This window comes from Bidens hawaiensis, unplaced genomic scaffold (genome assembly GCF_021521415.1).
Source record: "Bidens hawaiensis isolate Kalapana, Puna unplaced genomic scaffold, B.hawaiensis_p1.1 tig00022158_1, whole genome shotgun sequence".
NCBI lineage: Eukaryota > Viridiplantae > Streptophyta > Magnoliopsida > Asterales > Asteraceae > Bidens > Bidens hawaiensis.
The window spans coordinates 314528-328602 of record NW_027493434.1 but is presented as its reverse complement, the minus strand read 5'-3'; the positions used below and the strand labels follow the sequence as shown (position 1 = coordinate 328602).

Here is a 14075-nt window from a genome sequence, read left to right as displayed (position 1 = left end):
CAAAAGAAAAATATATTCTGTTGGGGAAGATCTAGTGACGTGGGTAGAAGTGGGACCCACTTTACTTGCATTTTGATTTTAAATTTTATTAGTATTAGTATTTATTTAAAATTAAAAAAATACCCTTGAGTTAACGTTAATATCTAACGGAGTTAGTGGTTTGGAAGTAGTTGATAAAAAATGGGAAACCTAAAATGTCCAGATGCACAAAAAAGATTTTTTGGACTAAAGTCGCATAATTGACCAAACTTCATGGACGATTTTAGCATTTTACTCTAAATATTAAGATGATAACTTGTTATAGACTGTTAAATAAGTTATCAAATCTGAGGGAAGTTATACACACATTATTAAAAATATATATAAACTAAAAATCAATTTTTTGTTATGAAAACTATACACAATTAAAACAAATTAAGTTTTAATTAAGGTACAAATGTATTAATATTAAAAATATTAAAATCAACATTAACATCAAAATAAATTTGTAAACACTCTAAGCTTAGTTAAAAAATTTGTAACGGGAGTTAGGGGTGTGCATGGTGCGATTCGTTGCGGTTTTTGGTTAAAACCGAAACGAAAACCAAAACTTCGATTTTTGGAGTATTTGAAACCGTTTGATTTCGGTTTCATTTTGGTTTCAGTTCGATTTATCCGGGTTTTACCATTTGATCTTGAAAATATTAGTTCAAAAGAATGTTTTCAAAAATAATTAATTTAGGTATAAATAATTTTGTTAACTGTAAAATAATAGACTATTAAACATTTTACCAAAAATATTTGAGTTACATGTTTATTAAATTCTTATAAATTCCTTATCATAGAATATAAAATAACACAAATTTAGGAATTCAGTTCGGTTCGGTTTTTACATAAACATAAAACCAAACCATAAATTTCTGCTGTGGTTCAGTTTAATCAGTTTGAATTTTCGTTTTTTTCGGTTCTGGATTGATTTTTTCGGTTTCTTGCACACCCCTAACGGGAGTTACCTTAGACATAATATTTAAAACATGAAATAATAACCAGAAGTTCATACCAAATATATATTGGTGATGACCAAAACAACATTGTCTTTATAGTAATGAATGGTTTATAGTTCTCAATATATACACACACACACACACTAGCTTTTTATCCCTCGTATTTACAGGGGTTGTTTTACATTAGTCGTTCATGATATATATATATATATATATATATTGAATTTTAATTTTCTTTATTGTATAAAAGTTAATAATATACTTAGTATTTGATTATGAAAGGGTTTCACCAATAAATGAGATGTTATAACCCGGTTTAAAAGCTATTTGGGTTTGGTAAGATACATGATCTACTTATTTATTTTTACTATAAAATTGTTTTATAATTATAAATAATATATATATTATTTTAAAGAAATCAAATATTAAAATTTAGTATATCCCTATTTTATAAGATTTTCATATCAAATATATGGTGCGATTAATTTTTAATTTAACGAGATGTTATAACCCGTTTAAGGAATATGTGGATTTGGTGAGACTCATACCCATGAATTCGGATGAAATGCATGAGAAGCCTCAATTTACATATAATGCAATCTAGTGGCTTGAGAGAATGTAGGGAGCAGCCAGAGAGTTTTCAAAGGTTTCGTTTATATATATATATATATATATATATATATATATATATAATTAAATCAAATAGGTTAATTTGAAAACTTCAAAAAAATATGGAAATATTTTTAAATGAGTTTAAAATTATGGAGAATATTAAAATCTTTACAAGTTTGTTGAAATATTGGTCAAATTCCGAATTTAAATTGAGTTTAAATATGTTATAAATATTAAGCATAAATTAAGGGTATTATTTAAAAATGAAAATATATAAATATACATTTTCTTATTAATTTTTTTAATTAAACTTTAAAGTTACATTTATTAAATTGAAGGTTAGTGCTCAAGTTTACAAATAATAAAAAATATTAAAACAATAACCTTGTGTTTTATTATTTTTACTAAATAACATATAAATAATTACAAAGGTTAATGACAAATAACAAAAACTAAAATCAAATCGGTTTTACTTTTACTACTTTAATTCTACTAATTTGACTAATTAATTTAGAAATAATTACAAAAACTAAAATCAAATCGGTTAATTTGAAAACTTCAAAAAATTATGGGAAGATTTAAAAATGAGTTTAAAATTAAGGAGAGTATTAAAAACTTTAAAAGTTTGTTGAAAGATCAGTTATAATCCGAGTTTGAAATGAGTTTAAATATGTTATAAATATTAGGCATAAATTAAGGGTGTTATATAAAAATCGAAATATACAAATTTACATTTTTTACTAAAAGTTTTAATTAAACTTTGTAGTTAGATATATTAAATCGAATGCCAGGGTTCGATTTTATGAATAATAAAAATATATCAAAACAATAAACTTGTGTTATATTATTTTTAATAAATAATGTAGAGATACTTACAAAAGTTAATACCAAATCACAAAATTAAAATCAAATCGGTTCTAAGTTTACTAATTAATTCTAGACTTATTAATCTAGAAATAATTACAAAATATTAAAATCAAATTGGTTAATTTGAAAAAAATTAAAGTAGAGATAATTATTTTTACTAAGTAATATACTGATAATTACAAAAGTTAATGCCAAATCATAAAAACTAAAAGCAAATTGGTTCTAATTTTACTAACTAATTATACTAATTTGACTAATTAATTTAGAAATAATTACAAAAATTAAAATCAAATCGGTTAATTTGAACACTTCAAAAATTATGAAAATGTTTGGAAATAGGTTTAAAATTATGGAGAATATTAAAATTTTTAAAAGTTTCTTGAATGTCATTTCAAATTCTGAATTTTAAATGAGTTTAAATATGTTTAAAAATATTAAACATAAATTAAGGGTATTATATAAATACCGAAATATATAATTTACATTTTCCTTTTTTAGATTGTTCAAATTGGTCAAGATTGGACGAATTTTGAATTTGAAATTGGTTTAAAAAATGGTTAAATATAAGATAATGGAAACCTGAATTTTCCACAAATAATGTATTATATGATTATATTTTTTTTTCAAGAATTCAAAATTCAAAAAACCTCTCCTTTTATTTTAAAAAATTCACTAACTAAACAATACATTGTCAAACTTTTTAATTATGCCGAAATTATTTCCAAGACTTTCAATATAAGATTCACACGTGTTAACACATAAAAAATATAGATTACTCATATAAAAATGAATTAATTTACATGAATTGTGTAACCTCCGTAAAATAATAAATAATCATAAATTAATAACTAAAATGTACTAGCAATGACCTAAACAAACACAGTCAACCTATTTTCAATCAAATACTTCATCCATGAGATGATTTGGCTTAAACAGGAAAAAAATTATAAATGTGAATGAGATGATTTGACATTAATAAAAAAAGAAACATGTGACTTGTCAATGATTTTTCATTGAGGTGGACACACTAGAATCATGCTAAATAGAAATTCTAGCATGCTTTGATTATATAACTTGTGTTCTATAAATCCAAACAATTTATTCAAAAGAAAAATATATTAAAACGCTAATAGAATTATTGTGTGATGGCTTCTATCTCCATAGTTTTATATCGTATATTATTATTTTCATTATTATACTAGCAAGATGTCTGCGCGATGCAACGAAATACACGCGAACGCGTCCGTGTTGGTATGCTTGTAACCACCTTTTAAACCAACCCGTTCTGAAGCGAAACCTGTTTCGACCCGACAACATGTTAACCCAAAGCTCGTTTTGGCCTGACCCCTTTCGACCTTATCCCACATCAGCCCAAACTAAATTAGCCCTTTTTGTATTGACATGTTCCGACCTGACCCGTTTCGACACCAGCAGAGCCCGACCCGTTGCCGGTCTTAACCGGTAATCAAGTAGCATGGTTTTTATACTCAAATTAAAGAAAATAAAATGCTCGTTTTTACCGTGTAATTGTTTAAAAAAATATCAATATGTGAAAACGTTATGGTCGTTTAAAAGTCGGGGGGGGGGTAGTTTCCTTAGAATAAGGGGTAAATGTGTAATTATTATTCAAACTAACAAATTTAACCAAAGTTAAAGGATTAAAATTGTAACTATTTTTCAAGAAATTGAAAACGTATGATGTGCATAAAGACAAATTTCCCATAAAATCTTATATTTTTAATGCATTGTGTGTTGTACATTATGCATTGTTTATTGGACCTTTTAAAATTTAAGAGTTTAAGAGGTTCTTGCCATTCTTTTTATATAGACAAAATGACAAAACTCGTCATTTATGTTTGCACGTTTTTTCAATGGTTGTTCTTTAGCAAATTAATGACAAAGAGCATCCTTTAAGTTTCAAATCCCTATCACGTTACGTCTTTTGTCACTAACGGATTTAATTTTTCTCGTTAAATCCAGTCATGTTCAAGACAAATGAGGGTAGTTTATTAAATTTACTTTTTTATTTAATAATTAGAAATATAAAAATAAAAATACATCTCCTTCCTCCCTCTCCAAACAACCACTGCCCACCCCTTCTCTTGTTTCTCTCTCTACTCCACAAAACCCCACCATATGAGCACCAACCAAAAAACCGACGCCACCTCCACAACTTCCGTCACCACACCAGACCAGACCAGACCAACAACTGTCACCGACCTCACCACCGTCTACGGTCTACCCCTGACAAAGATGACGGCACCAAATTAAATTCGCTCGCTGGAAATCGCTATCTGGAAAGTCGATTTTGTTTCTGAAATGGTACTTGGTCAGAGGAGGTTTCAATAAATCAATATTAAGAAAAATTCAAAATTGAAACCTCGAACTGGAACCCAGACGCTTAATTAAACCTTCAAATATATAATATAGATACTCACTTAAGGTTACTCCTAATTAATGTTCACTTTAAAACACGTACCGAGACTAGACCCAACAACTATATATTTTATGATACACCATATTCCATAAGGTTACAAGCCGTCGTATAAAGATTGATTAGTTAATTTTAGTATATACACGTGTAAGCAGAGGCAGACCCATATAGGTCTAATCGAGGTTTCGGGATACCAATGTTTTTTAAAAATGACTTAGAGACGGTATATTAAATTTGTAAGGATTCCATAATAACTAATATTTGGAACCCACACTATTAAGGTTGAATCGGTCTAGTGGAAAGTCCTTTGTTTTTTCTTTAAGAGGTTGCAGGTTTAAGCCTCATCATACTTCGTTTTTGTTTTGTTTTGTTTTTTTCATATCCTAATCAACATTAGTTATTTAGTTAGGGTATATATTTTTTCTTTACTTTCTCCCATATAGCCATTATCATCATGCAACGTATATAACAGCAACATGATTTTTACATATTCTTTTATTATTTATCTTGTATATGTATATTATAATTAATCATTTATTTGTGTTAGAGTTAGTTTTTCATATTTTGGCCCTATATGTAAGACCATATATATAACTTACATTTATGTTTTCCGGGTATGAATAAAAATGAATTAAAAGTCTATGTTCTATCTAATTTCTAATCTAGATTCTTTATACTTGTTTCAGTGACTATGTTTCCGTGTTTTATTATGTTTCTCGTCTCGACCCGACCCGAATAACGACCGACATGAAAATTTGGTAAACTGAAACATTGGGACCTCATTGGCGAAAAATCCTGGGTCCACCACTACGTGTAAGAACATAGGATACAACGAGTACCGATATTTTATGGTTTTACTGTTATATTACAATCATAATTATTTTGAGAATAGTATTTTTAGAATAGTCAAGTGTTTGCTCAAATTGATCTTTTTTTCAACTTTAAATATATCATGTATTATGTTTTAGTGTGACATATTTCATATTTGAAAGATTAAATATACATTACGACTTTTGTTTGTCTATAAATTGCATGAGTCCACAAACCTCAAACCATGCATACCATATTATTACAAACAATGGCAATCATATCTTCAGTTTTAACTCTACTCCTTGTCTTGCTCTCCACCCAATCTTCTGCAACTTTTAGTTCCATTACAGATCGTTTCATTCAATGTCTAAACAACCGTTCGGACCCGTCTTTCCCGATCACCGGACTGATCTACACTCCCAGAAACTCATCATTTCCCTCAGCCTTGCAAACTTACATCAGAAACCTTCGATTCAACGAATCTACAACACCAAAACCCATATTAATCATCACTGCGGAACATGTTTCCCACATTCAAGCAGCTATCATGTGCGGCAAAGAAAGGCGGCTGCTAATGAAAACAAGAAGCGGCGGCCATGATTTTGAAGGTCGTTCCTATGTTACAAACACGAATGAACCTTTTTTCATTGTTGACATGTTCAATTTTCGGTCGATTGACGTGGATATCATACAAGAAACCGCATGGGTCCAAGCCGGTGCGACTCTTGGTGAAGTCTACTTTCGAATCGCTGAGAAAAGTAACACTCATGGTTTTCCCGCAGGGGTTTGTCCTACGGTTGGTGTTGGTGGACATATTAGTGGGGGTGGGTATGGTACCATGATGAGAAAGTATGGTTTGTCAGTTGATAATGTTGTTGATGCGCAAATAATTGATGTGAATAGCAAGCTTCTAAATCGAAAGAGTATGGGTGAAAATTTGTTTTGGGCCATCACCGGGGGTGGTGGTGCGAGTTTTGGGGTGGTTCTAGCCTACAAGCTCAAACTGGTTCGTGTTCCTGAAGCCGTGACGGTCTTTAGGATCGAAAGAACTTCGGAACAAAACCTTAGCACCATTGCGCAACGATGGGCGCAAGTTGCTGATAAGCTAGATTACAATATTTACCTTCGAATGACTTTGGATGCCACAAACAATACGAACGGTGAAAAGATAGTTCGGGGTACGTTTCTAACGTTGTTCCTAGGAAACTCGGTGAATCTTGTTACAATTCTGAATAAAGATTTCCCCGAATTAGGTTTACAAAAATCGGATTGTATTGAAATGAGTTGGATTGAGTCTGTGCTTTACTACACGGGTTTCCCCATCGATACTTTGGCCACCGAGCTTCTAAGCCGCACACCTCAAATACTCAACACTTTCAAGTGCAAATCTGATTACCTGAAAAACCCTATTTCTAAAAAAGGTTTTGAGTTAATATTCGAAAGGATTAAAGAACTTGAAACCATGATGGTGGAATTCAACCCATGTGGTGGAAGAATGAGCGAAATATCAGAATTTGCAAAGCCTTTCCCACATCGATTGGGCAACATAGCAAAGATTCAGTACCTACTAATCTGGGATGAACTCGGAAATGAAGCGGAAAATCAATACTTAAATTATTCAAGGATGATGTATGATTATATGACTCCATTTGTGTCTAAGAACCCAAGAGAAGCACTTTTGAACTATAGGGATTTGGATATTGGTGTCAATAGCCATGGTAGAAATGCTTCTGCTGAGGGTATGATTTATGGGCATAAATATTTTAAAGAGACAAATTACAAGCGGCTAACAAGAGTGAAGGCTAGAGTTGATCCTTACAATTTCTTTAGGAACGAGCAAAGCATTCCAACTTCTTAAGTATGACCTTTGTCCTTTCAGGGTGTCAAAGTTAAAATTTACATATTATGATATAACTTTGATTTGTATTTTATACAATCAAAATTATATGATTATCTAAATTTTAGCTTTCACTTCTGAAAGATATATATATATATATATTATGGATTTTGATTATTTCAAGTACCATCTTGAACATTTGAACAAGGAATAAGTTTATTTGCTTGGTTTGGTTAGGGCAATACTTCATAATTACTTGTAATATTTGTATTAAATAATATATTTCGAATTCATGTGATACTAGTTACTAGGCACAATGTTTTTTCTCAATAGTGTAAATTTATCCGCTATTTTTTATACGTAGTGTAGAACATCTTCTACTCTCACGTTTTCGTTCAAGCTTCGTCATTGTGTAACATTCCAGTTTTTTGATTTGTCAATATAGAAGCTTATATGAGAATTTTATAGACTTGAAGCTTCTCTATAAAGCGATATGTGTAAGTATAGAATATTTATGTATGTGGCAACGCGTCATAACTTGAAGTTTTGGTATGAAAGGTTTAGACCTTGGTGTAAAAATATATAAAATGAAACTTCAGGGTTTCTCTGCCATTAGTTGAAAGTTAAATTAAGGATAGCCACATAAATTTTTTTGAAAAGAAAAATAAAAACATTAAAAAAAAGGTAAGCTAATTCATTTGGGTTTAATTCAGAAATGTGTACGGTCTTAAACTTTTGTTGTTTATGGAATATTGGGTCTATATATTAAAATTTAAAACTTCACGTCAGGTTTGGTTAGAAATGACCTACATTCATACTAAATCATGTAAGAAGCATCCGACACAATTGTTGAACTTAAGCTTTGTTTGTATGCTTGGAGGCTTTTTATAATTAGGTAGTCTTTGTAACGAAATCTTTTTGAGTATTGGTAGTTAATAGTGGTATAATCAAGTGGGTAACCAAATTAGAACTCACAAAACTCCATTGTATAATGAGAACCCTACGTGCATGACCTTTTCCTTTTTTTTTTTTTTTGGGGGGGGGGGGGGGTGTCTTAGACTAGTATCAACAATCATAGAATATGGGTGAGTTATGTCAATACTATGCATATTATGTGTCTTAATTAACATGTCTAGAAATACTGAATTTGGTTTGTGAACAAAAATATGGGTGAATAAACGAGGTTAGGTTTAAAACTGAGAGAGAAAACTGCATAAGCGATCCATGTGGTTAGAACTCACAAAACTCCATTGTATATGATGAACCCTACTTGCATGATTTGGAGAGGTTTATGTATAAACTATCATAAATGGGTACATGTCAATACTTTGCATATTGTGTGCCTAACACGTTTAGAAATACTAAATTTGGTTTGTAAACAAAATATGGGTGAAAATTAGGTTAGGTTCAAAACCAATAGAAGAAATGAGAAAAATTGCATTAGTGTTCCATGTGGTTAGAACACACAAAACTCCATTGTAGATGATGAACGTTTTGGGAGGTTTTGTGTTAGACTAGTATAAACCATCATAAATGGGTGGGTAATCTCAATACTTTGCATGTTATGTGTCTTAACATGTCTAGAAATACAAATTTTGGTTGTGAACAAAATATGGGTGAATAAATGAGGTTATGTTCAAAATCAATAGAAGAAACACGAGAAAATAGCTTAAGTACGCGGTTCACATGTTTTGACCATTTTGCAAATTTGATTTTCAAATTTTAGAAACTACAAATTTTGTCCAAACATTTACATAACTGTTTTTACTAGTATCGCAAGATAACAACGACCCATACTATTTCGGTTTGTTTGATGATGCATTACAATATTTTTTTGTAGGATTTCGTTCTCTTATATGAACATATATACCCAGATATGTCGTCGGTTAATTCACCCTCCATTCAATCTATGAAAAATCTTAGCAAGAGTACTTTATAAACTATCTTATCATGTCTCTAATGGTGGATTAGCGACTAACGTCAGAAATAGTTCCCACTAAAAGAATGACAAAACCTGTAAGTTCCTGCAACAGATCTCCATCGGTCTGTGTTGGTTTGGACCGGGTAAACGATTTTGTCATCACTAATATATCAGTATGTGTCGTTTTGACCCTGCTAAACATTCCTGACAATAGTAAGTCATTATTTACTGGATAATTACCAAGCGTAACAATTTATTTACGTTTTCAACTTTTTAAGATCTTACAGGTTTTTGTGAAATTTCGTCAAAAGCTTGTTGATCACATTCACTTTCTAGCATTGACTTTTCATTATAAAATTATGTCTGATCAATTTCAATTGTTGGTGCCACAAATGACGAACCACGCTTAAATTGGTCCTCATGGTGGCTTGTGATGAGGTCACGCGACTTACATTTTTTTATTTTAAAATATATTTTTTTAAAAAGATAAGTTATTTTATTCTTAAAAAATATATTTGTTAGGTTACTAATTTATGTTTACGAGCTATTGTTGATACCTTCGGCACCGACCGACTTGCGTTGGTTCGTTGCTGTAATGCGAGGATTATTTTTTGTTTTAAACATGTTAAATTTTTATCTTTTGGCATTGACGAATTTATATTTTGTTTGGTTCTGACGTCGTAACCGGATACTAACCAAATGCGTGTCGAGTTAAAGTCACACTGGGTGGGTTTTACCAATCAGCTACACGTCGTTTTATATGTGTTTTATTTATCATAAGCTACACAAGTGTCACTGCCAATGCTATTTTGGACGTTTAATAATGTGTATTTTGGGTCTTCTGTTGTTACCGTGACGACCCTAACCGACATCAATTGAATGAATTCACGTCGTGATGTTGTCACTACGCGGTGAATTTTGTTCCCTAGTTATATATATATGTATGCGTGTGTTTGTTTTTGTGTGTGCACGCGCGTGTATATAAAAAAGTTATGTTGGTGGCAGTTACAAATAAAACTGTTCATCAGTTGTCTAACTAATATTAAATTGAGTACATCCACTTTATGCTCGATGTCAGTATACTATGTGTCCTATCCTAACAATACTTTATTCATCAAAGTACAGAATCAATCTTTTGTCTTTAATTTGAGTCACCACCGTCTCCTTCCTTCCTCTTTGACCACCATCGTCGTCTATTTCGTTTCGATAGTAGATTTGATACGGTGGATGTTGCATTTGAAGATGAGTATGAGAGTGATTTGCTGGCAAAGGCTATTCATTGTTGTCCATCCCCGATGATGGCGGCTTCACGTCCATATAATAATCTTTGCCGGATGTTGGTTTCGTCTATGTCTTTGGTTGACCGGAGTAGAAGTTGGTTGCTGATGTGGGCTCAAGTATTGAATACCGGGCTATTATGTGTATGACAAATGTTTTAATTAACTTTATATTTTAAAATTAAAAATTGTATACTCAAGTAAAATAAAAACCGAAAATTTAAATATAACAAAAATGATTTGTTTGTTTCATATGAATGTAATTGTCAGGAAAATGAAAAATACATACTAACATTAAAACCATGTTCAAATAATAGTGATTATTCTGAGTTAGAAGAATATTATAAGATTTAAAGTTGCATAAAGTGAATGTAGTGATTCTAATATATAATCGTTGAAAGTAGGGCTGTCACTTTTACCGATAACATGAAACCCAACCCAAGAAACCCGTACCTGAACCCAAACTAACCCGACCCGAGAAACTCGAACCCAAGAAAATACTAACCAGAACCCGAACAGAAGTAATTCGGGTTGGTTCTTGGGTCCGAATTCTAGGTTTCGCGTCAACCTGAAAACTTTTAGTTTTAAAATCATATGTATTTTTAGGTATTAAAGGCTAAGCCTTAGCCGCTGAGGTTATCAGGATTTAGTCCAAGTTGATTGTTCTCATTCCACATATTATGAATGGAATGTTTATTGTTTATTATTTTTAATATAAACCATAATAAACACTAATGACTAATCGTCTCTTGTCAATCCATATGGAGAATACTTATTATATCTAGTAACAATTTAGTTGGAATAAACCTATAATTTTAATGTCATATATTGAAATGACTTAAAAGATAAGGACCATATATGAAAATTGGTTGAAAAAAGATGAGGAGGGCTATGATATTGACAAATGACAAAAGTGGTAGGCTTTTATTAAAAGAGATAGATTGTGTGTATTTAAACGAGTTATAAACACAATCAACTTTCGAAATATTTATTGTTTGTTACTCTGTTTTCGATGGAATGACACAATCTGATTACAACTCCACCTTTATTATTATATTAATTCCATTCATATGCACATATTATCTTATTTATTACTTATAGGTTGATTAGATAAGATTTATTTTATATATCACTGTCGGTTACTCGATATTATTATTTGATCGGTTAGACTAGTTATCAACTCGTTTAAAATTCGACTAATTAATTGGTATTTATATATTTTTGGTTTTCGATTTTCGTATATTACACTTTCAAAATTGAAAAAAAAATGAACAGAATATTGCTGATGATAATTCCTCACAAAATGAGCCCCTATCTAAAGAGACAACTAGGCCATAATCGGTCTTAGAAATAACGATCGATGGTCCACAAAATGAAGCCCAAATAATTGAAGAGCCCTCTCCACATGGCTCAATGGTAGAAAAACTTGGAGACATACCAAACCAGTCTGAACGGCTAAGAGAAACCTAAGTAAACCAACCTACTTAAAAATTACTCTTGATATATATTGACCATCTCGGTTGTCACAACCATCTTGATCCTCTTCCTCTCGGTCTTGACATTCGGTTTCCCTGCCTCTTCCACGTCTTTGAGAACTTGGCCAACCCTAAACTTAGCTGCCAGACTGATAATTCGATTTGCCTTTTTAATTACTTTACGATTGACTGATAAATAACCGAGTTTGCGAAATTGAAGCACACTCTCTCCCTCGTAAACATTTCTCAAACGCCTTAAGTCTTTTAACAGCATCTTCAAACATCATACTATCGAGATTAACACTTTGCTCGATTAAGGCTACGAGTTGGAAGTGTTTATCTGGAACAGCATTCAGTAACTTCTTCACCAAGGCATCTTGATCGAATACGTGACCAAGATTCGTTGCCTTTGAAACCACATTTGTTATTTTTCTCACAATTTCCGCCATCTTGAGTTTCCCAAATTCACTTTTCAACGTTAGCAATCGAGCCTCTTGAACTCGCTCGGCCCCAACATACTGTGCTTTCAAAGCCGTCTTTACAAAAAAAAAAATAGGAGAAAGTTATGTCACGTTCACTAAAAAAATATTATTAGTTATTAGACGAGATTTACAAAAAGTGGAGAGAACAAATCCTTTTTACATCCCTGGCGTTTTTGTATTGAGCAATCTGAAGAAGAATATCACTATCCACCACTTGAAACAAAAACGATCTTGCCGTTTTATTTTTCTTCACATCAATAACTACACCCTCTTCTGGTTGAACGACCTCCCATAGCCCTTAATCATCCAAAATCACTTCCACCATAATCGCCTATGTGATGTAATTTGTAACGGTTAGCTTTGGAACCTGCAGTGATATCCCCCGATCATTTTGGGTTGAATAATCGGTCTTTCTTCGTCACCTGCCATTGATGTCGAACCCCCTTGCTCCACTTCATTTGAACACATGCAAACCAAAGATTCCCAAAATACTTTTCATAATTGAACACATTTGCTCATAAAGTAAAATAAATCAAACCTTGGTTAAAACCTAACGCATTCAACCCGTATAAAAAAAAACTTTGAATCGAACCAGTTGTCCAACCTGAATAAATATCCAACGATGGTCAACAATTGCATATCATCTTCTTCATAATCCCTAATTTGGTTGCCATATTTAATGTCAAATCAACTTAGCTAACAAGAAACCTAATAACCCTAACTTGGTCATTAAACAACCCATTAACAATACATTTTAATTCTTGGATTGGACCACACACTCGGGTCAAACAACAATTGAACCAACACTAAGAACTTTGTTTTGTTTTAATTTACTTAATACAAGTTCTTGAAGATGTTTGCGATTTCTAAAGTCTATTAGGTTAGTCAAAAAAGGGTTTAGATTTGTTCTTATTTTGTATTCATTTCACTATTTTGTATTTGACTTCTTTATTCATATATGAAGTCATAGTTACATATTATGATTACTATATTTTTGAATACATCCTATATTTTAATATTTTATTTTACATTTAGGATGTATTATTAATCTAACTATGTTGTAATTTGTATGTGAACTAGTTAGGTCACCCGTCGGCGTTGCGTCGGGGTGAGTGTAAGTTACATGTTTTCCTATGCTTATGAAGGTTAGCAAGAGATTTTTTGTTGGCTGATATAAAGCAGTTAGTCTAGACATTTCACATAATGCCCATTTGTGTTTGTGGGCTGCATAATTAACATTAGTCATAGATATGCCTAATTAGCATTTTAGATGGTGTCGATTAAATTACAATACAAAAATATATATATGCAGGTTTGCTAAGACCCAAAGCTTAGGAAACCATCACATGTTTAAATAATCAACGGGTTACACGCTAA

The 14075-nt window shown here is 31.5% G+C and overlaps 1 pseudogene; it reads left to right on the top strand.

The window, feature by feature from the left end:
- Nucleotides 1-5903: 5903 nt before the first annotated feature.
- Nucleotides 5904-7588, top strand: LOC143564774 (berberine bridge enzyme-like 8 pseudogene; annotated as a pseudogene).
- The last annotated feature ends 6487 nt before the right edge of the window (nt 7589-14075 follow it).